This window comes from Monodelphis domestica, chromosome 7, assembly GCF_027887165.1.
Source record: "Monodelphis domestica isolate mMonDom1 chromosome 7, mMonDom1.pri, whole genome shotgun sequence".
Taxonomy (NCBI): Eukaryota; Metazoa; Chordata; class Mammalia; order Didelphimorphia; family Didelphidae; genus Monodelphis; species Monodelphis domestica.
The window spans coordinates 177958427-177976475 of record NC_077233.1 but is presented as its reverse complement, the minus strand read 5'-3'; positions in this window follow the sequence as shown (position 1 = coordinate 177976475).

Sequence of the window (18049 nt, the reverse complement as noted above, 5' to 3'; positions counted from 1 at the left end):
GAGCTTTGAGAAGAAGGAAAATGAATATTCTATTTTAGACATGTTTAGTTTGAAATGCCCACAAGACAATCATGGGGCAGTTGGTGATGGGGATTGGAGCCAAGGAGAATGAAAAGATATGTAGACTTGATATTCATCTCCATAAATGTATCATGATTAAACCTATGATGAGAACACTGAGATATTGAAAGAAAAGAAGGAGCAGGACACAGTCCTAAATATACTCTCTGAATAGGAAATGGCACATGAATGATGCTACTTCAAGGGAGGAGGTTGTCAGACAAGTAGGAGAACCAGAAGAGAGCATGCCATTGAAACCCAGAAAGGCTAGAGGATCCAGAAGAAGCAAGGTGTGATAGAGACATGAAGAGAGAAGTTTTGCAGGACTTGTGGACCAAGATGCAAGAGCCGGGGTTCCAACAGAATGTCCCAGGTTGGTAGCAGTTTGAGCTGACAGGGGGGAGGGGCTTATGGACTTTGTCTCTGACTGGGAGACACACACTTTCTCCCTGGAAGTTTGAAGCTGGCTGAAAGACCTTTTGTGAGTCTGACTTGGTTTTTTGGACATTGTCTCTGGCTCTGAGCAGTGGAAACTGATCAAGGGAGAAGCTTTTGAGTTGGCGGTTTATAAGAGAGTTGAGCTGACCAGGAGAAAAGGGGAGACTTTTTGAACTTTCTTTCTTTCTGGGGTTAAGCTGAGTGACCTGGCTGATTTGTGAAGAAGAAATATTTTTAAAGGGCTGCTGTTCTCCATCTTCCTAACTATCTAAGAGCCACACTTGTGACTCCCCAAACCCTCAATTTTATCTCATTTAGATTAGGGAAATTCCTCATCCCTCTTACCTCAGTTTCCCATCCTGTTATCCCAATAAACCCCTTGACTGAGAAAGCAACTAGAGCATCTTTATAGTTTACTCAGGAGGAAGGAAAGGAGCCAAAAGCTTCAAGAAGAACTGGGTGGAAAGGGTTGGTAAAGGGAGGGAGTGAGAGAGGAAGGAGGTTAGGAAATAGAGTGATCAATCAGCAATCAGTAGGGATCAATAGGCAAATCCCAGAGTAAACCCCAGGGCATTTCTTTATAAGTAGTTCCCCTGTGTACCAGTATCCCTGTGTGGTGGCATCCCCCAACATTTCTGTTCTACCTCCATTACAAATAAGCAGGTTTAGGTTCCTGTAGCAGTTCTCTCTAGTCACAGCCAGCCAGAGAACACAGTCATTGCTGCAGAAACAGTTTCCCCTCAGTTTACCTTCTCCATTTCAAGTAGTAACAGTTTCCAGTCAGTTTACTCTTTATTACAAAGGTCACCTACAGTAGCAAATGCTGCATCTCCTCGACCTCCTGACTTGTATGATACCAACATATCACTTTAGGATATCTCAGGATACCTCAGTCTACCAAGATAAAAGCACTATATTTGCCATGGACAACCAACCTCCACCCCAACCTAGGACTGCAGTCCCAAAAGATAAAGATGGAGATTTTGGAGATGAAGAGGAAGGGACTGCACAGCAACCTCAGTCTAGCATCATGTATGAACATTTGCTTATGTCTGGCAAGGAGGTTGAGGTGGAAGATGCTGGGAGTGATGATGAAGAAGATAATCCTTTTTCCTTTACTCAGCTGAGTGAGAGCAGAAGTGACTCTGACATGAAGTTTGGAGGAATAAGGCCCATATACCTCCGTGTGCAGCAAGAGGACAGAAGAATGAGCATGGATAATGATGAGAGCATGATTTCTTATGAAGAAGACTCTGGTGAGACCATTCAAGGGTTTGAGGACAGCAACATCAGTTATGGGGTTGGACCTTGAAGAATAGCTATCTCTTTTAAGCAAAGGAAGAGAGAATGGAGATGACATTGAGGAAATTTAAGCTGTAGAATTAAAGTGGGGGTTGGTGTGGAACTCATGATATGACCTCACATTTTTCAGTGAATTATCCTCCATTTATTTCTCCTTTTGAAAAAGAAGGGATAATGGTAAGGTACATCAACTGAAGGAGAGAGGTTTAAACAGACACTAGAGAGTAGAAGAGGGTGGCAATCAGGGAAAAATAAAAGTCTTAGAGTCAAAAAAATCTGGGTTCTAGTCTTGCTTTAGATTCTTGCTAGTTGTGTGACTCCAGGCAAATCATTTAACCTCTATGAGCCTCAGTTTGCTCATCCGTAAAACAAGGAGGTTAAGCTCAATAACATTTAAGGTTCCTTCCAATTCAAAATCTATCCTGCTGTGATTGATTGACAGTGTAACAGGAGGAGCTCAGTGAATATCAAACAACACAAATTTATAGTGAATCCAGTCAATGAAATTTCGTACCTTTCAGTGATGTTCAGCAATATGCAAGTAAAAAGGAAGGGAGGGGAATAAGTATTTATTTAGCACCTACTATATGCCAGGCACTGTGCCAAGCATTATGCAAATACTAACTCATTTTATTCTTCCAATAACCATTTGAGGTAGGTATTGCTATTATCCCCATTTTCCAATTAAGAAAACTGAGGTGGCCAGAGATTGTGACTTGCCCAAGCTCACATAGCTAGTGAGTATCAGAATCTGGCTTTGGACTCAAGTCTTCCTGACTCTGGGCCCAATACTATCTACTGCATCACCTAGGAGCCTCTTTGCCTAAGAGTAGAGAAAGTGACTGTATCATAACCTAGGGTTGGAGCTTGGTGAAGTAGGAGCAATGATAGGACAGGAGATCAAGGGCTACAAGGGTAGAGCATAATTTAAAATTTAACTGGTTAACTATAGTATCAAGATTGCAAAGAGAGGGAAATGAAGCCTGAGCAGGCACAGTGTACTGGGAAAACAAGAAAGGATGGAGAACCAGAGATGGTCACGAAGACAAAAAACAAGTCTAGGAGAGTGAGACACAGGGGAAGAAGGACACGATTCAGGCACAGAATTACATTGTTTTAGATCACAGAAGTGGAATATTTGAAGGTAATGATTTAGATCGACAGTGCTGTCATCCCTGTGTCAGAGAGAGAGTGAAAGTATTAATCACTGAAGTTGAGGAGATTGATGAGATGAACTGGGAAGCCAAGGAGCTTGAGGGGCATTAACGTCTACCCTGAAGTCTTTGAGTATAAAGATAAGGGTTAGTTAGGGTGGAGAGGAAGATAGTAGGCAAGATTCTGGACACCAAGAGAATAAAGGAAAAACTGACCTGAGGTCCAATAGGAAATTAGCCCTATAATATTGGTAGTGTAATGTATTTGGATGGAAAAAAACTCAAAGAAGGAGAGATTCCTGAGTGACCTTTTTTTGGTGGGGGAGGGGAGGGTCAGATCCAGTTGCTGTGCAAAGAGGAAAATAATATGAATTATGGCTTTAAAAGTTTGGTGGTACCCTATTGAAGAAGACCTTGATGGCCAGATAAAAGGTTTACCCTTTACTTAATAGGTACTAAGGATCCAATTAAGATTTCTATTTAGAAGAATGAGAAAATTATCTACTGCTTCCAAGTTTGTGTGTATGTCTAAGTACTCCCCAAATCAGACAGAATTATAAAAATGGAGATTGCCCAAGAGAATCTCTTTCCAGAACCAAAAGTTCCTGTAAAAATAGGAAGAAATAGCTCAACAGAAACTTTCAGGCACTGAGATAAGGAGAGTGAGGCAAAAGATCTCACCAGCCAAGTGGAAGCCATTAGATTCTCCTGGGGGCGTGGGGGGGGGTGTCTAAAGGAAATAACTGGACATTTTCTTTCAAAGCAAGGCAAAGTAGCCAGAAAAGAGCTGTAAACAATAACAAAGCTAAACTTCATTTTTATTACATTCACACAAGAGTCAGGATTTAGCTAGTAAAAAATTGCCTAGGAATCTGGATGTTTCTCCAGTATTCACAGGAAATGGTAACTGGCAGATTTAGTGCTTAATTTAAAAAAATCTGAAATCAAAGGGGATGTCAAAGTCAGGTCAAGCTATTATCACTAAAAGCCCCAAGGAAGAAGCTGGTGATAAGGAATGCTTAAACTATTTGACTGACCAGAGTGGAAATCAAACAATCATAACCATTGCCCCCAACCCATACAGGAGGACTTAAGTCCTACCACACTACCCCAACTCATTAGCCATCCTTAGAACCTGCTTTCATTAGCACCTGAGCTGAGTCCCATAAGCAATTAGCACACCCCTCCAGGTAAGGGAGTGAAGACTGATTCCCCAGAGGTGGCTTAACTTCCTCAACCTACTTTAAAATTAGATTTACTCTGTTACAAATCCTACGTGTTAAATGAGTAAAACTATTAAACAAGGAGTGCTGCTGGGCTAAATGGCTGAGCATTTAACGGTTCACCACAGTATTACCATTTTTATGGTCTATTAAGGCAATTGGAAGAATATCAGTTGTATGAAGAAGCAGGTAATTTATGTACAAGTTTGATAAAGAGCCTTCTGTCTGAGTAAAAAGTAGAGTTCCCTTTTGATCTAGTACAAGTCAAGATGGGGGCCTTTGGAAGAGTATGTCAACACACATTCCACCTGATGTACTTCCGATGACATCACTCCCCAGATCTGTGGGGGGTTATCTGCTGTTTTGTAGCTGATATGATCACAAGGAATAAGATTTTGCGCTCTGATCCTCACATTTTTTAACCTAGCCAGGGTGAAACTGGAAAGAGGAGGAAAGAGGATTGGTTTCCCCCTAAACTCCTATTCCTATTTCAGATTCAACAACTATCTAGTCCAATTCAAACTTACATTATAACATCCCTAATGAGGAGGTCATCCGGCCTCTGCCTGAAGAAGTCCAATGAAGAAAAAACCTCCTTGGAAAGCCTGTTAAATAGCTGTAATTAGTAGATTTTTCCCCCACAGACATAAAGACTAAATTTGCTTCTTTGCAACTTTTCCCCTTTGCTTCTTCTGGTTCTCCTCTCCGGGGTCAGAGTCAACAGAATCTCTTTCCCACATGACAGCTTTCCAAATACTTGCAGACAGCTCTAATATGCCCCCTAAGTCACTGCCTGAAATTTCTTTACTTAAAACTAAAGTAATGTAGACTTGGGCAACTTGTGATTCCTCCCATCTAGCACTCACCCTTAATGGAGCCTAAAGTGAAGAATTCCCCTTCTCCTTCGTTTTCACTGTAGTCACTGGTCATGCATTTCTGTTTATGCAAACAGGATGGGGCATCGAGGGAGGGGGCAGCCCTACATGCCAATTGAAGTCATTTAGAAACACCTGACTTCATTATTGGTACTGGGAATGGAAATTGCATTTGAGGTAAGAGAATGACTTTTCACGGTGTAGTTGTTTCATCACAACAGGGGAGATGCAGGCAAATGTCACATGGAGAGCAACAAGGCAGAATCCCCGGTCCCCAAGAAGCTGTATTTTGCAAGGCTGCATCAGGGAGTTACTGAGGAGCAACAAACGGCATAAGCAGATTCCAGGAAGACAACACTATGGTTACAGTCTGAGACTTCACACTTTGAAAATGGAGCTCTTAGAATTTTTATGAAGCAAAGAGACTGGGGGTGGGGGACAGTGGGAGAGGAGGCAAAAATCCCCAGACACACAAGGAGGCCATTCATAAAGCAGAGATTCCTCCCCCGATCTGCAGCATCTGAAAAAATGTGTCTCCTCTGGTACCAACTAGGCAGTTGGGGGCACAATAGCTTCAGGCCCCACTTAGTACCAATTCTTAAAAGTCCAATGCAAGAAGCAAAAGAAAATGGTCTTGATACTTTTCCCATTTCCCTTAGAGTTTCTCTCATTGCTCCCTCCCCATTTATATCCTCTCCTCCCACATTCATGCTTTTTGATGAGCTTAATCATTTTCACATACCCACAATCCCTTTGTGTGCCATTACTCCAACAACTGACAGCTCAGGGAAGGTAAATGTCTAGGCCCTGGAGTTTGGGTTCAGTACCCAGAAATGCTGAAGACACATGGTAAGTGTGACAAAGACAGCAAGCTAAGTTCCCAGATTCATACAGTCCATTGTGGTCAGTCAAACAACATACAACAAGCCCAGCACAATTCCATGAATAAGTTTCTTCAGGATAAAGTCACTGTCAAGCTGTCACTGAGGATGTGGAAGAATTTTACAGCCTGCTTGAAAAATGTAGAAGCCTAGACTCAGTCCCCAAACCTTCCCATTGGCAATACTGATCCTTACTCTGCCTGATCTATCCCCTACTTCACTCTGCCTATTTTCCTTCAACAGTACTGTAGAAAGGCAACATGCTTTAAATGTCTGTGCCCAAATCACTACTTTACCTGTGACCTTAGGTAAGTCACTTAACATCTCTTAGCCTTAGTTTCCTCATCTGTAAAATTAGGTAGTTACTATAGATGATCTTTAAGGTCCCAATCCAATCAAAAATCCTGCAGTCCTACTCTTACCTAACTTCTTTGTCTCTTTTGCTAGATCCTCTCCACTTGTGTACCCAAACTATGGGTAAGACCAAAGTTTTTCTCATGCCTCTTTCTGATCTTCTCTCTTCCATGAAGAGCTTGTCTGCTCTTATTTCAACTTTTGCCTCAATGCCTGTGGCTCAAAATCTGCATCTTCATCCCTGATACTGTTGCTGTCTCCCTATTCCTAAGTAACTCATGGGCATTTCCACATGGACAAACCTGAACTCATTGTGTCCTCTTCCTTGAACCCAAAGAAGACACAATCCTAATCTGCCTGTTTTTATTTCTGCCTTTAAAAAACAAAAGCAAAACTTACCTTCCATTTTAGAATCAATACTATGTTTTCGGTCAGAGATGGGCAATCTTTTGAGCTTGGTGTGTCAAAATTTGCCAAATAACTGAGTATAACTCAGGTGGTGTGTCACTTCGAGGAAAAAAACATAATTTTGTGTTATTTATAGTTTAAATAACAAAAATGTATAGTCATAATATATAACTGTATTTAATAAGTCAAAAACTAATTATTTAACTTACCTGCTTAGTAACTTCTTTGTTCTTCTGTCAGTTGGTTTCTTTTGTTGGTCTTGATATTATTTAACTTGTTTGGGGTGCTGAGAACTAAGATAAGTAAGGGGGAGGGGGACTTCTCTAACTAACCTGCTTATTAGTGACTTTTTTGTTGCTGAATTTCATTGGCTAAATCTCCAATTAAAGGTTGGTATTTTGTACACTTCAAGTCCAAGCAAGAGTCACTAACTTCATCTGCCAATCTGTTTCTTTTGTTGGTTTTGATATTATTTAACTGCCCTTGCACTCCTTCTGCATCTGCACTCCTCCTCCCTGCCCTTGGGAGCCCCACAAGCCCCAGCAGGTGACACCACCTGCTCACCTCCCCCCACCCTGTGGCCAGCCTATGGAGTAGCCACCCACCCCTCTCTCTCCTGGTACCTGGAGGTACTAGGGAGCCACTAGAGTTTATTGAATAGGGGAGTTACATGGTCAAACCTGAACTTTAGGAAGGTCACATTGGCACCTGAGCAGAGAAGAGATAATGCAGGGAGACCAACCAGCAGTGTGTTGTAGGAGTTCAGGCAGAGAGTGATGAAAACCCTCATCTGAATGCTGCTATGAGAGTGGCAAGAAAGGACACATAGAAAAGAAGTTCCTTTCGAGACACTTGGGTGGCTCAGTGGATAGAGAGAGCCAGATCAAGAGCTGAGAGGTACTGGATTCAAAATAGTCCTCACATGGAATACTATTGTGCTCAAAGGAATAATAAACTGGAGGAATTCCATGGGGACGGGAACAACCTCCAGCAGTGATGCAGAGTGTGAGGAGCAGAACCAGGAGAACATTGTACACAGAGACTGATACACTGTGGTACAATCAAATGTAATGGACTTCTCCATTAGTGGCAATGCAGTGATCGTGAACAGCTCAGAGGGATTTCTGAGAAAGAAAACTATCCACATCCAGAGGAAGAACTGTGGGAGTAGAAACACCAAAGAAAAACAACTGCTTGATTACATGGGTCGAAGGGATATGATTGGGGATGTAGGCTCTAAATGATCACCCTGGTGCAAACATCAACAACATGGAAATAGGTTCTGATCAAGGACACAAGTAATACCCAATGAAATTGTGTGTAGGCTGCAGGAAGAGTGGGTTGAGGGGAGGGAGGGAAATAATGTGATTATTGTAACCAAGGAATAATGTTCTAAATTGACTAAATAAACTTATTCAAATGGGGGAAAAATAGTCCTCACACACTTCCTAGCTGTGTTACCCTAAGCAAGTCACTTAAGCCTAATTGCCTATCCCTCACTGCCCTGGGACCTTAGAACTGACACTTACTATTGTTTCTAAAACAGAAATTAAGAGGTTTGGTTTTTTGTTGTTTTGTTGGGGGGGGTTGTTTGTTTGTTTTTTTAAGTTGCAAAAGTGGAAACAACAAGGCTTGGCAATGCAATTTAAAAAAAATAATTCAAATGACTATTAGGTACCTTATACTGTGCTGGGTCCTATTAATACAAAGAACATAAAACAAAATGCTTTCAAAGTGTTTATAATGCAGTAGTTTATTTGTGTATATATGCATGTATTCTTCTCTCCTACTTGATTGTAAGCTCACTGAAGAGTGGGAAGTCATCAGGGCTTATTCTACACTGTCAATCAAGCCTACTATCTTGCAGTGAAGAGGTACAGTGGGTAAAAGCACTGAACATAGAGTTAGCAAGACCATAATTCAAATTCAACTTGGGTACTTCTTTTCTTTGTGACAAGTGGTAAGTGACCTAAGTAGTGAAATAGATAATAATGTGGGGTATATTTGATGGGTAATTGATAGCTAACAGATCAGGCAGTTATCCTATTTCTTCTGTCTTCTCCTCCACCCTCTATACCTCCCTTCCATTTCCTCCCTCTCTCCCAGCCTCCCTCTTCAGATTATTCAGCTCTCCCCTTTGTCTTCTTCTTCTGCCTACTAAATCACAAGACAGAAGAAATAGGATAACTGCCTGATCTGTTAGTTATAATTAAAAAGCAAATATAACCCCCTCATTATTATCTATTACAGTAGCCCCAAATCATTTACTCTTTCTCTGCCTCAGTTTCCTCATCCAAAAATGGAAACAATAATAACTACCTCATAGGGTTGTTGCAAGGGTCAAGTAAAATAATATTGACAGAGCATTTTGCAAAAATTAAAGTGTTATATAAATGTCAATTATTATTATTTCAGTAAGTATTTAATGTTTGTTAAATGAAGCTAGCATAATATAATATTCAGAAGCCTGCTACTCTCTGCAACTTTGACCAAATAAGAGATCTTTGGCTTCATCAACCCTCATCAATTTTCATAAACCTCTAGTAAGCTATAAAGTTAATATGGAATCAATTATTTTAATCACAACAATGTCAATTGGCAGTTAATGCATCAATTACAAATTTTAAGTCTTACCCACCAATGGAAGGGAAAGGTAAATGGGTCTGTTTCACTCACTGCCACTCATTTGATGTGGGAAATGGGCTTTAATGAATAATTAGTTGAGCATAGGTCAATGAGCACATCTGTAAGATAAAGTTGAAATTTCTTCATATTCCTCCAGAGTTTAAATAAAACTACTGATTAAAGTAATTTAAACCTGAAATAAACATTTGTGCATTAGAGTGATAAGACAACTCACTATTAGGATGCCCTGGTAGTGTCCTGTGAACTCACTATTAGGATGCCCTGGTAGTGTCCTATTTAGAGAACAAAACTAATAAAGTAGTATAAAGAAAGGAAATCTGGATTGGGTGTATCTCAGGAAATATGGATGATAGTTCTCTCCCATAAACTTACTGTGACACTCTAGTCAAATTTACATTAAAGGGGGCAGTTGGGTGGCGCAGTGGATTGAGAGCCAGGTCTAGAGATGGGAGGTCCTGGGTTCATGTCTGGCCTCAGACACTTCCCAGCTGTGTGACCCTGGGCAAGTCACTTGACCCCCATTGCCTAGCCCTTACCACTCTTCTACCTTGGAGTCAATAATACACAGTATTGACTCCAAAATGGAAGGTAAGGGTTTTAAAAAAAATTCACATTAAAAAGCATGTAAGCACCTACTATGTTCAAAGCCCTTTGCTAGGTAAATCCCTTCACTTCTAAGTCTTTGTTTCCTTACAGATAAAATGAGGGTGTTGGACAAGGTTCCCTGCAGCTCCAAAATGGTATGAATTGTGCTTACCTTACCAAATTATCTGTTATTCCTGCTCCATCAGGCAGAAAAGAAAAATGATTCTGGCCCCAGGTGCAGAGGGAAAGTAGACAAAGTTATATTGTTCACACTTTGCCCCTACCCAATGACAGTGTTTCCTCTAGCAGAGTAGAATGTATCTTCCTCTGTAGGAAAAAGGACAGGAAAAGATTGCCCAGTGCCACCTTGTTCAGTAGCCCAAGAAAGCACCTTATCTACTTTCCCCATCTAATCATAAACTTACCACTCCACTAAGGCCAGTCCCCTAACTCACAGTGATTCCTTGAACGTACAATACTCATTCCTATCTCTTAGTCATATTGTTCAAGCTGTTCACTCTAACAATAGCTAGCATTTATTTAGTGCTTCAAAGTTTGCAAAGCACTTTTTAGTTATTATTTCATTCCAATTTCCCAACACTCTTGTAAAGTAGGTATCAGTATTACCCCCCATTTTACTGATGAGGAAACTGAGGCTAAGCTCGTCAAGTGCTTTGCTCAGTGTCATACAGGTATTAAATGTCTTGTAATAAAACATTGTAATAAAACAATTAAAAATAAGTAAAAAATGTCAGGTAATAAAAATCAAATCAAAAATTTGATCTCGAATCTTCCTGACTCCCAGTTAGGCACTGTATACACTATTCCACCTAATTGTCTATGTTTGATTAGAATCCTTCAAGTCTCATGATAAAGCTTTCCCATAAAGTCTTCCACACTAATATACAGAGATCTCTTCCTCCTCTAAAATAATTTCTTTTACTACTCCTATTACTCATTTGAAAAACAAAAAAAACAAAAAACCTTGCTTTCTGTCTTAGCATGGATACTATCAATTTCAAGGCAGAGTGGTAAGAGCTTGGCAATCAGAATTAAGGACTCGCCCAGGGTCTCACAACTAGGAAGTACCTGAGACCAGATATGAGCCCAAGACCTCCTGCCTGCCAATCCCCATCAGACTGTACACTTGTTTACAGTAGGATCCAAGTTTCCTAGTCTGTGATAGTTATAGTGATCATATAATATATATGGACACAGCAGCACTGGATAAATGTTGATGAAATTGAATACTTCAGTAAATGAGACCCAGTTGACCCACACATCTCAACATCATCACCCAACCTCTAGGAGTGAAGATGAAATAACAAGGGTATCTCCAGACCAAAGACTCTAAAAGCTTTTCTCCCCTAATTTAGCTCAAGAATAGTGGTATACTACAGGGGTATGATGTATGCATTCCATAATACCTCTGAATGGAATATATGTAACTTAATAAATCAAAATACAATAAAAGGCAATGTGTATATAGAGTGCTGGGCCAGAGTCAGGAAGATTCATCTTCCTGATTTCAAATCTCATCTTATAAAATTACGAGTTATATGACTCTGGGCAAGTGACTTAACTCTAGTTGTCTCAGTTTCCTCAACTGTAAAATGAGCTGGAGAAGGAAATGGCAAACCACTCTAAGATATTTGCCAAGAAAATGGCAAATAGGGTCTTAAAAAGTCATACATGACTGAAACAACTGAGTTACAATAAAGTCGATATATGACCCACAAGGAATCCTGACATAAAGTATACTGCCCCTCATTTCTGTTTGAGTTTGATGCCATTAGTGTAGTGGAAAGAATACTAGATTTGGAGTGAGAGATACAAGGTTTAGATCATGTCTCTTCTGCTCAGGAAGTCACCTCAACTTTCTAAACTTCAGAACCCTCGTCAATAAAATAAGGAGCAGTCATTCTGGAAATCAGTTCCAAATTGTGTCCAGATTTACTTGGTTCTTCATATTCTTTGACCTAATGATACCACAGCCATGCCAATTCACCAAAGGCATCAAAGAAAGAGGAGAGGGCACCTTATATGTATAAATATTTATAGAGTAGCTTCTTGTTGTTGTTGTTGTTGTTGTTTTTGGTAATAGCACAGAACTGAAAACTAAGGGAGTGTCCATCACTTAGGAAATGATTGAACAAACTATGGTATACAAATTTAATGGAATACCATTGAACCATAAGAAATGTGGAAAGAGTTATCTTCATAGAAACCGGAACACTAGTGTGAACTAATGCACCATAAAAAGAGCAGAGATAGGCAAACAATTTACATGATAACATTGTAAAGATAAATACATTTAGAAAGACTTAAGAACACTGATCAATTTCATGACCATTTACAAATCCAGAAGGCAAATTATGACTCATCTCCAGACAGAGAGGAGATGGAGTCAGGGTGAAGTTGAGTTAAATAGTTTTTTGATATGATCAATATAGAAATATATTGTGCTTGACTGTGGATCTTTGTTACAAGAGTTTTCTTTTTCTTTTCTCTTTTTCTCAATTTTTGGGGTGGGAAGAATTAGGTAGATGGTAAAAATTTAAATGAAGAACAACTAAATGAAAGAGCCAGATTATATGATCTAAAGTCCCTTCTATTTCTAAGTTCGGAGTCTATTGAAGGATTTTCCTTGTGATTTTAAAGTTGTTATGCCAGGCAAAACATTTCCCTGGTTTACCATATTTTGTAGTTGTGTAGTATTTTACATTCATTCACTGGCTAAATACACCTACAGTGTATTCAACTGCATATACAGAATATGAGAGTTAGAAAGTATCTCAGTGGTCATTTAGATCATCCTATATTTTATGCTTCATTTATCTCTGATTTTTTCATTGGGGGTACTTCCTCCCTAAATTTAGCCTACTACCTATCTAATTCTTTTTTTTTAAGTTTATTTATCTAATCAATTAATTTAGAATATTTTTCCATGGTTACATGATTTATGTTCTTTCCCTCCTCTCATCCCCCTCCCATAGCCAATGCACAATTCCACTGGATTTTACATGTGTCATTAATCAAGACCTATTTCCATATTATTAATATTTGCACTAGGGTGATCGTTTAGAGCTATCTATATCTTAATAGCTCATCTGTAAAACAAGAATTTTTCATTTGGTGACCAATTATGTAGTGGAAAACCTCTCCCTACTTGGCCAGGTGAGTTTCCTCAAATGATGGACATATATTCACCTCTAGGTTATTACAGAAAGTCCAGTTTAGTAGGAGCTAACATCTTTTGGCATAGCTTTTGAAAACCCAAGATGATCATGCATACATACAAACACACACACACACACACACACATATCCCATGATGATGAGACATTGAGACAACTCACATAGTATATATGGGTTTTTTAAAACAATAATAAAATATAAATACCATCTTCTAAAAATTTTACTATCTGGTTCAGGAAATCAGATCACCATACTTAAAATGCATGAGTGCAGAATAGCAAAATGACCTTAGACAAGTCAAATTATCTCTCTAGGTGTGCTTTCATCATCATTATGATCATTATTAATATTATTATTAAAGTCAACTATGTGGCACAGTGGATAGAGTACTGAACCTGGAAGTCATGAAGATTCAAGTTCAAATTTGGCCTCATATTCAAACTACATGATCTTTGAAAAATCATTGCCTCTTCTGCTTAGAACCAATAGTTAGCGTTGGTTTTAAGACAAATAGGAAGGATTTTAATGAATAAACAAATTAGAATCCAAGCTTTTTGAGGGCAAGGATTATTTCATTTTTGTTTATTTGTTTTTATTCCTGGTTGTATGGTATAGTATAAAGAAGAATGATTACAGAGTCAAAGGAGCTGGGTTTAAATCCAGCTGCTAACACTGCCAGTGAGTCATTGGCAAGTCACTTCACTTCCCCAGGCCTCAGTTTCTCTACCTTCCAATTGAGTTTCTGACTAAACAGCCTTTGAGGTCCCCTCCAACTCTAGGTCTATGATCTTGGCTCACAGTAGACTTTAAATATGTTTGTCAGTTGATTGGATGAGTGGAGGAGTGATCTTTAAGATAAAGAATTTAGTGAGAGAATCCCTAACAGTCTTACTAGCTCTAAATTGCATTTTCTTTTTCTATGACTTATAAATAATAAGAGCTTCAGAAGAAGGAGAACTTGCCACCATCTAGAACAATTGGATGACCATTAAAAGAAATAATGTATATTTCACAAAAAAACTTTCATACCATGTAAAGACAATTAAGTTAAAGTAAACAAAAATTTTTGAGTGTCTGCTATATTACAGGTACTATGAAGCAATGAGAATATAGTTAACAACAATGACAATAGTCCCTGCCCTTAAGAAGCTTATATTCTATTGAGCAACTCACATTATGCTAACAATGTCCAGTAAAGACAACTTGGGCAAACTTGGGGTGCCTGACTAATAGGTTAGCCTTGTTCAAATATTTGAAGGGCTGTCATGTGAGAGGAATTCAAATTGTTCCATAGACACACACACAACCACTGGGAAAGAAGGTACAGAGTGACAAATTTAGGCCTTTTTCGGGGGGGGGGGGGGGACAACCTCCTAATAATTAGAGCTCTCCCAAAGTGAAATGAACTACCTCTTGAGCTCATTTCTAAAGGCCATGTGTTCCCCCTCACTAGTGGGCTTCAAGTAGAAGCTAGCTAATCCCTTGTCAGATGTGTGCTAGTGAGAATTCTTTATCAGAAATGGGGTGGAAATGGGTTGGTCACTGAGGTCCCTCCCTATTCTGAAATGGTGTGATTCTCTGATTCTGAGGGGTCAGAATGTCATACTTACTATGACCCTCTCAGCTAAGCTAGAAAACATAAGAGAAAGATTGTTTTCCTTTGGATGATTATCCAGGCCATGATTCCAACTCATTACTTCTCTGGTACCTGTCCCTCTCCAGGGTCCTGTGAAAACTCCAGGAGACAGCCCAGCATTTGACAGACCCTGGCAGCTTTTTCTCTAGTCAGGATGGGAAAACTCCCTACTGAGCAATCCCATTCTTTGGGGATGTGCCTTTTTAAACTCTGGTTTATTAATTCTCTCCAGGGAGGAAACAAAAGCCTCACCACCACACACAGGGAGCCTGCTCTCTCCCGAGCTTGTTGATGCTGTGTAGTCTCTGGAGAGAGCTGCTAATCCTTCAGAAGCCTCCACTATGTGATGTTCCCTGATGATTTATAAATCCACAGCACTGAAGTCAGGAATCACCATATTCTCACTAACACAGCATAGCCTTGACCCAGTGGCTTTTTGCTCCAAGTTTTTATTGCTTAGCAGAACCAGGACATCAGAAAAGGCTAGGTGCTGAAAGACAGGGTTTGCAGTTCTTAACCCACTCTGACAACATAGAGAACTGCCCAGTAAGAAGTCTCTTTCTAGAATAATGGAAAGAAAACTGAACCATGAATCAGGATACCTGGGTCCTATTCATGACTCTTTTAAAAGCATTACCTTCTGTTTTAGAATCAATACTAAGTATTGGTTACAAGGCAGAAGAGTGGTAAGAGCTAGGCAATGGGAAGTGGCATGCCTAAAGTCACACAGCTAAGAAGTGGCTGATGCCCCATTTGAACACAAGCTCTCCAATCTGTAGGTCTAGCTATCTATCCACTGAGCTACCTAGCCACTTTTTTATGACTTTTTTTGGTTAATTGAGTGATTGTGGATAGTCCCCCTTACCTTAGCTTCTATAGGCTTCAGGTCTTCATATGTTTTAAAAAAAGCTATATGGAATTGGGTTGGGGGGGGTTGTTTGTTTCTATTTTTGAAAAGAAGGACTCAATAGTAAATCATTAGATAAATATTTATTAAGCATCTACTAATTAATGCAAGGCACTAAGCTAAGTCAACTTGAGAATCATCAGCATAGAGCTGATAATTGAATCCATGGCAGAAGATGAGATCACCAAGTGAAAGAGTATAAAGAGAGAAAAGAAGAGTGCCCAGGATAGAACATAACCAAGGGGTAGCCTAGTTAACATCAAGAGGAGACTGAGAAGAAGTGATCAGATAGGTAGGAGGACAAGCAAGAGAAAAAAGTATCATGAAAACCTAGAATGAAGAAAGAGAGTATCAAGGAGCTGAGAATAATCAATAATGTCAAAGGCTGTGGAGAGTTCAAGAAGGATGAGACTGAGAAAAGTCCCTTAGGATTGGTAACTTTATTCCCAATTGACAAATGGTAAAGGATGTGAATAAGCAGTTTTCAGATGAAGAAATCAAAGCTACCAATAATCATATGTAAAAATATTCTAAATCCCTCTTGACTTCAGAAATGTAAATTAACACAACTCTGAGGTACCACCTCACACCAATCAGATTGGCCAATATAACAGTAAAGGTAAATGATAAATGTTGGAGGTGATGTGGCAAAATTGGGACACTAATGTATTGCTGGTAGAACAGTGAACTGATCCAACCATTCTGGAGGACAATTTGGAATTATGCCCAAAGGGCTATAAAAACAATGTATATCCTTTGATCCAGGAATATCACTACTAAGTTTGTAACCCTCCTAAAAATAAAAAAAATTGGAAAGGACCTACTTGTACAAAAATATTTATGACTGCTTTTTTTGTGGTGGCAAAAATTGGAAACTATGGGGATGTTCAATAATTGGGATGGCTAAACAAATTATGGTGTATGGTGGTATTGAAATACTGTTGCACTGTAAGGATTGGTGAACAGGATGATTTCAAAAATAGCTGGAAATACCTACATGAACTGATGCATAATGAAACAATGGAACCAGGAAAGCATTGTACACTGTAACAATGATATTGTGTAATGATCAAATAAAAGAGACTTAACTATCAGCAATACAATGATCCAGGACAGTTCTGAGGGACAAAAATTAACAATATAGAAATATATTTTCTGCAATAATACATAGATGACCCAGAGAAAAAATAAAGCTTGAATACCTTTTTTTAAAAGAATTGGCAACTTTTTGAGGAGACTAAAACTTATAGAGGATTGGTATGAATTCTTTTTTTTTTTTAAACCCTTACCTTCTGCTTTGGAACCAATACTGTGTAGTAGTTCCAAGGCAGAAGAGTGGTAAGGGCTAGGCAATGGGGGTTCAGTGACTTGCCCAGGGGCACACAGCTGGGAAGTGTCTGAGGCCACATTTGAACCCAGGACCTCCCATCTCTGGGCCTGGCTCTCAATCCACTGAGCCACCCAGCTGCCCCCAATTGGTATGAATTCTGACTCATGGTCCATTTGTACTATCAATGTACTATCAATCAATAAATAAATATTTACTAAGACTCAATTATGTGTCCCTTACTCTTTGCTGAGCATTGGCAATACAAATATAAAAATGAGACAGTTTCTGCCTTCACCTTCTAATAGACACAAAATACAAAATAAAGATGTGCTACTACTCTAGGCTTTCAGTAACTTTAAATGGTTGATTTCAGTAATAGAAAACAATAATTATTCTTTTTCAAGGGAAGGAAGTAGGGCATACTGTTATCATATTCAGTTCTTCAATCACAAAAATTTATTTCCTTCTTTGAATCAGACTGTTTAATCCCAGACCTACAGACTTTGTATTCTGCTTTTATCAGGGACTTGTCTCCGCAGCCAGAATAATGAAGATAAAAAGATGTATTAAATCTGTATTAATTTGTCCTTCATTCTGTCTTCCACTCATCTCTAAATATCTTCAATGCAGTCAACAATCCAGTTATATGAAACAATGTTATTACATTTCAGTATACTTCATCCTATAAAAAATGAGAGCTAATTATGCAACAAAGTTATCCTGACTTTCTCATGTTTTCAAAGTACTGAAAACGAGAATTATATGTTTCAGTTCAAAAGTGCAAAGAGACCCTTTCATGGAGGTAACAGGAAAAGGCATGTCTGAAGAGGCAATTTATCATTTATCAGTTTGTCATTTGTCAAATGTCAGAGGTCAAAAGAATGCCTCTGAAATGCTAATTAATGGGGAAAACTTAGTTCAATTTCCAAAGTTGTGTCTATACATATATTCTAGGTATATAGCTACTATTTAAATAGAGGAACATTCATGAACACATGCCCTAAATACTGCAAAGGAGCCCTGGATGACTTGTTCTCATTTTTCCTTGCCTTT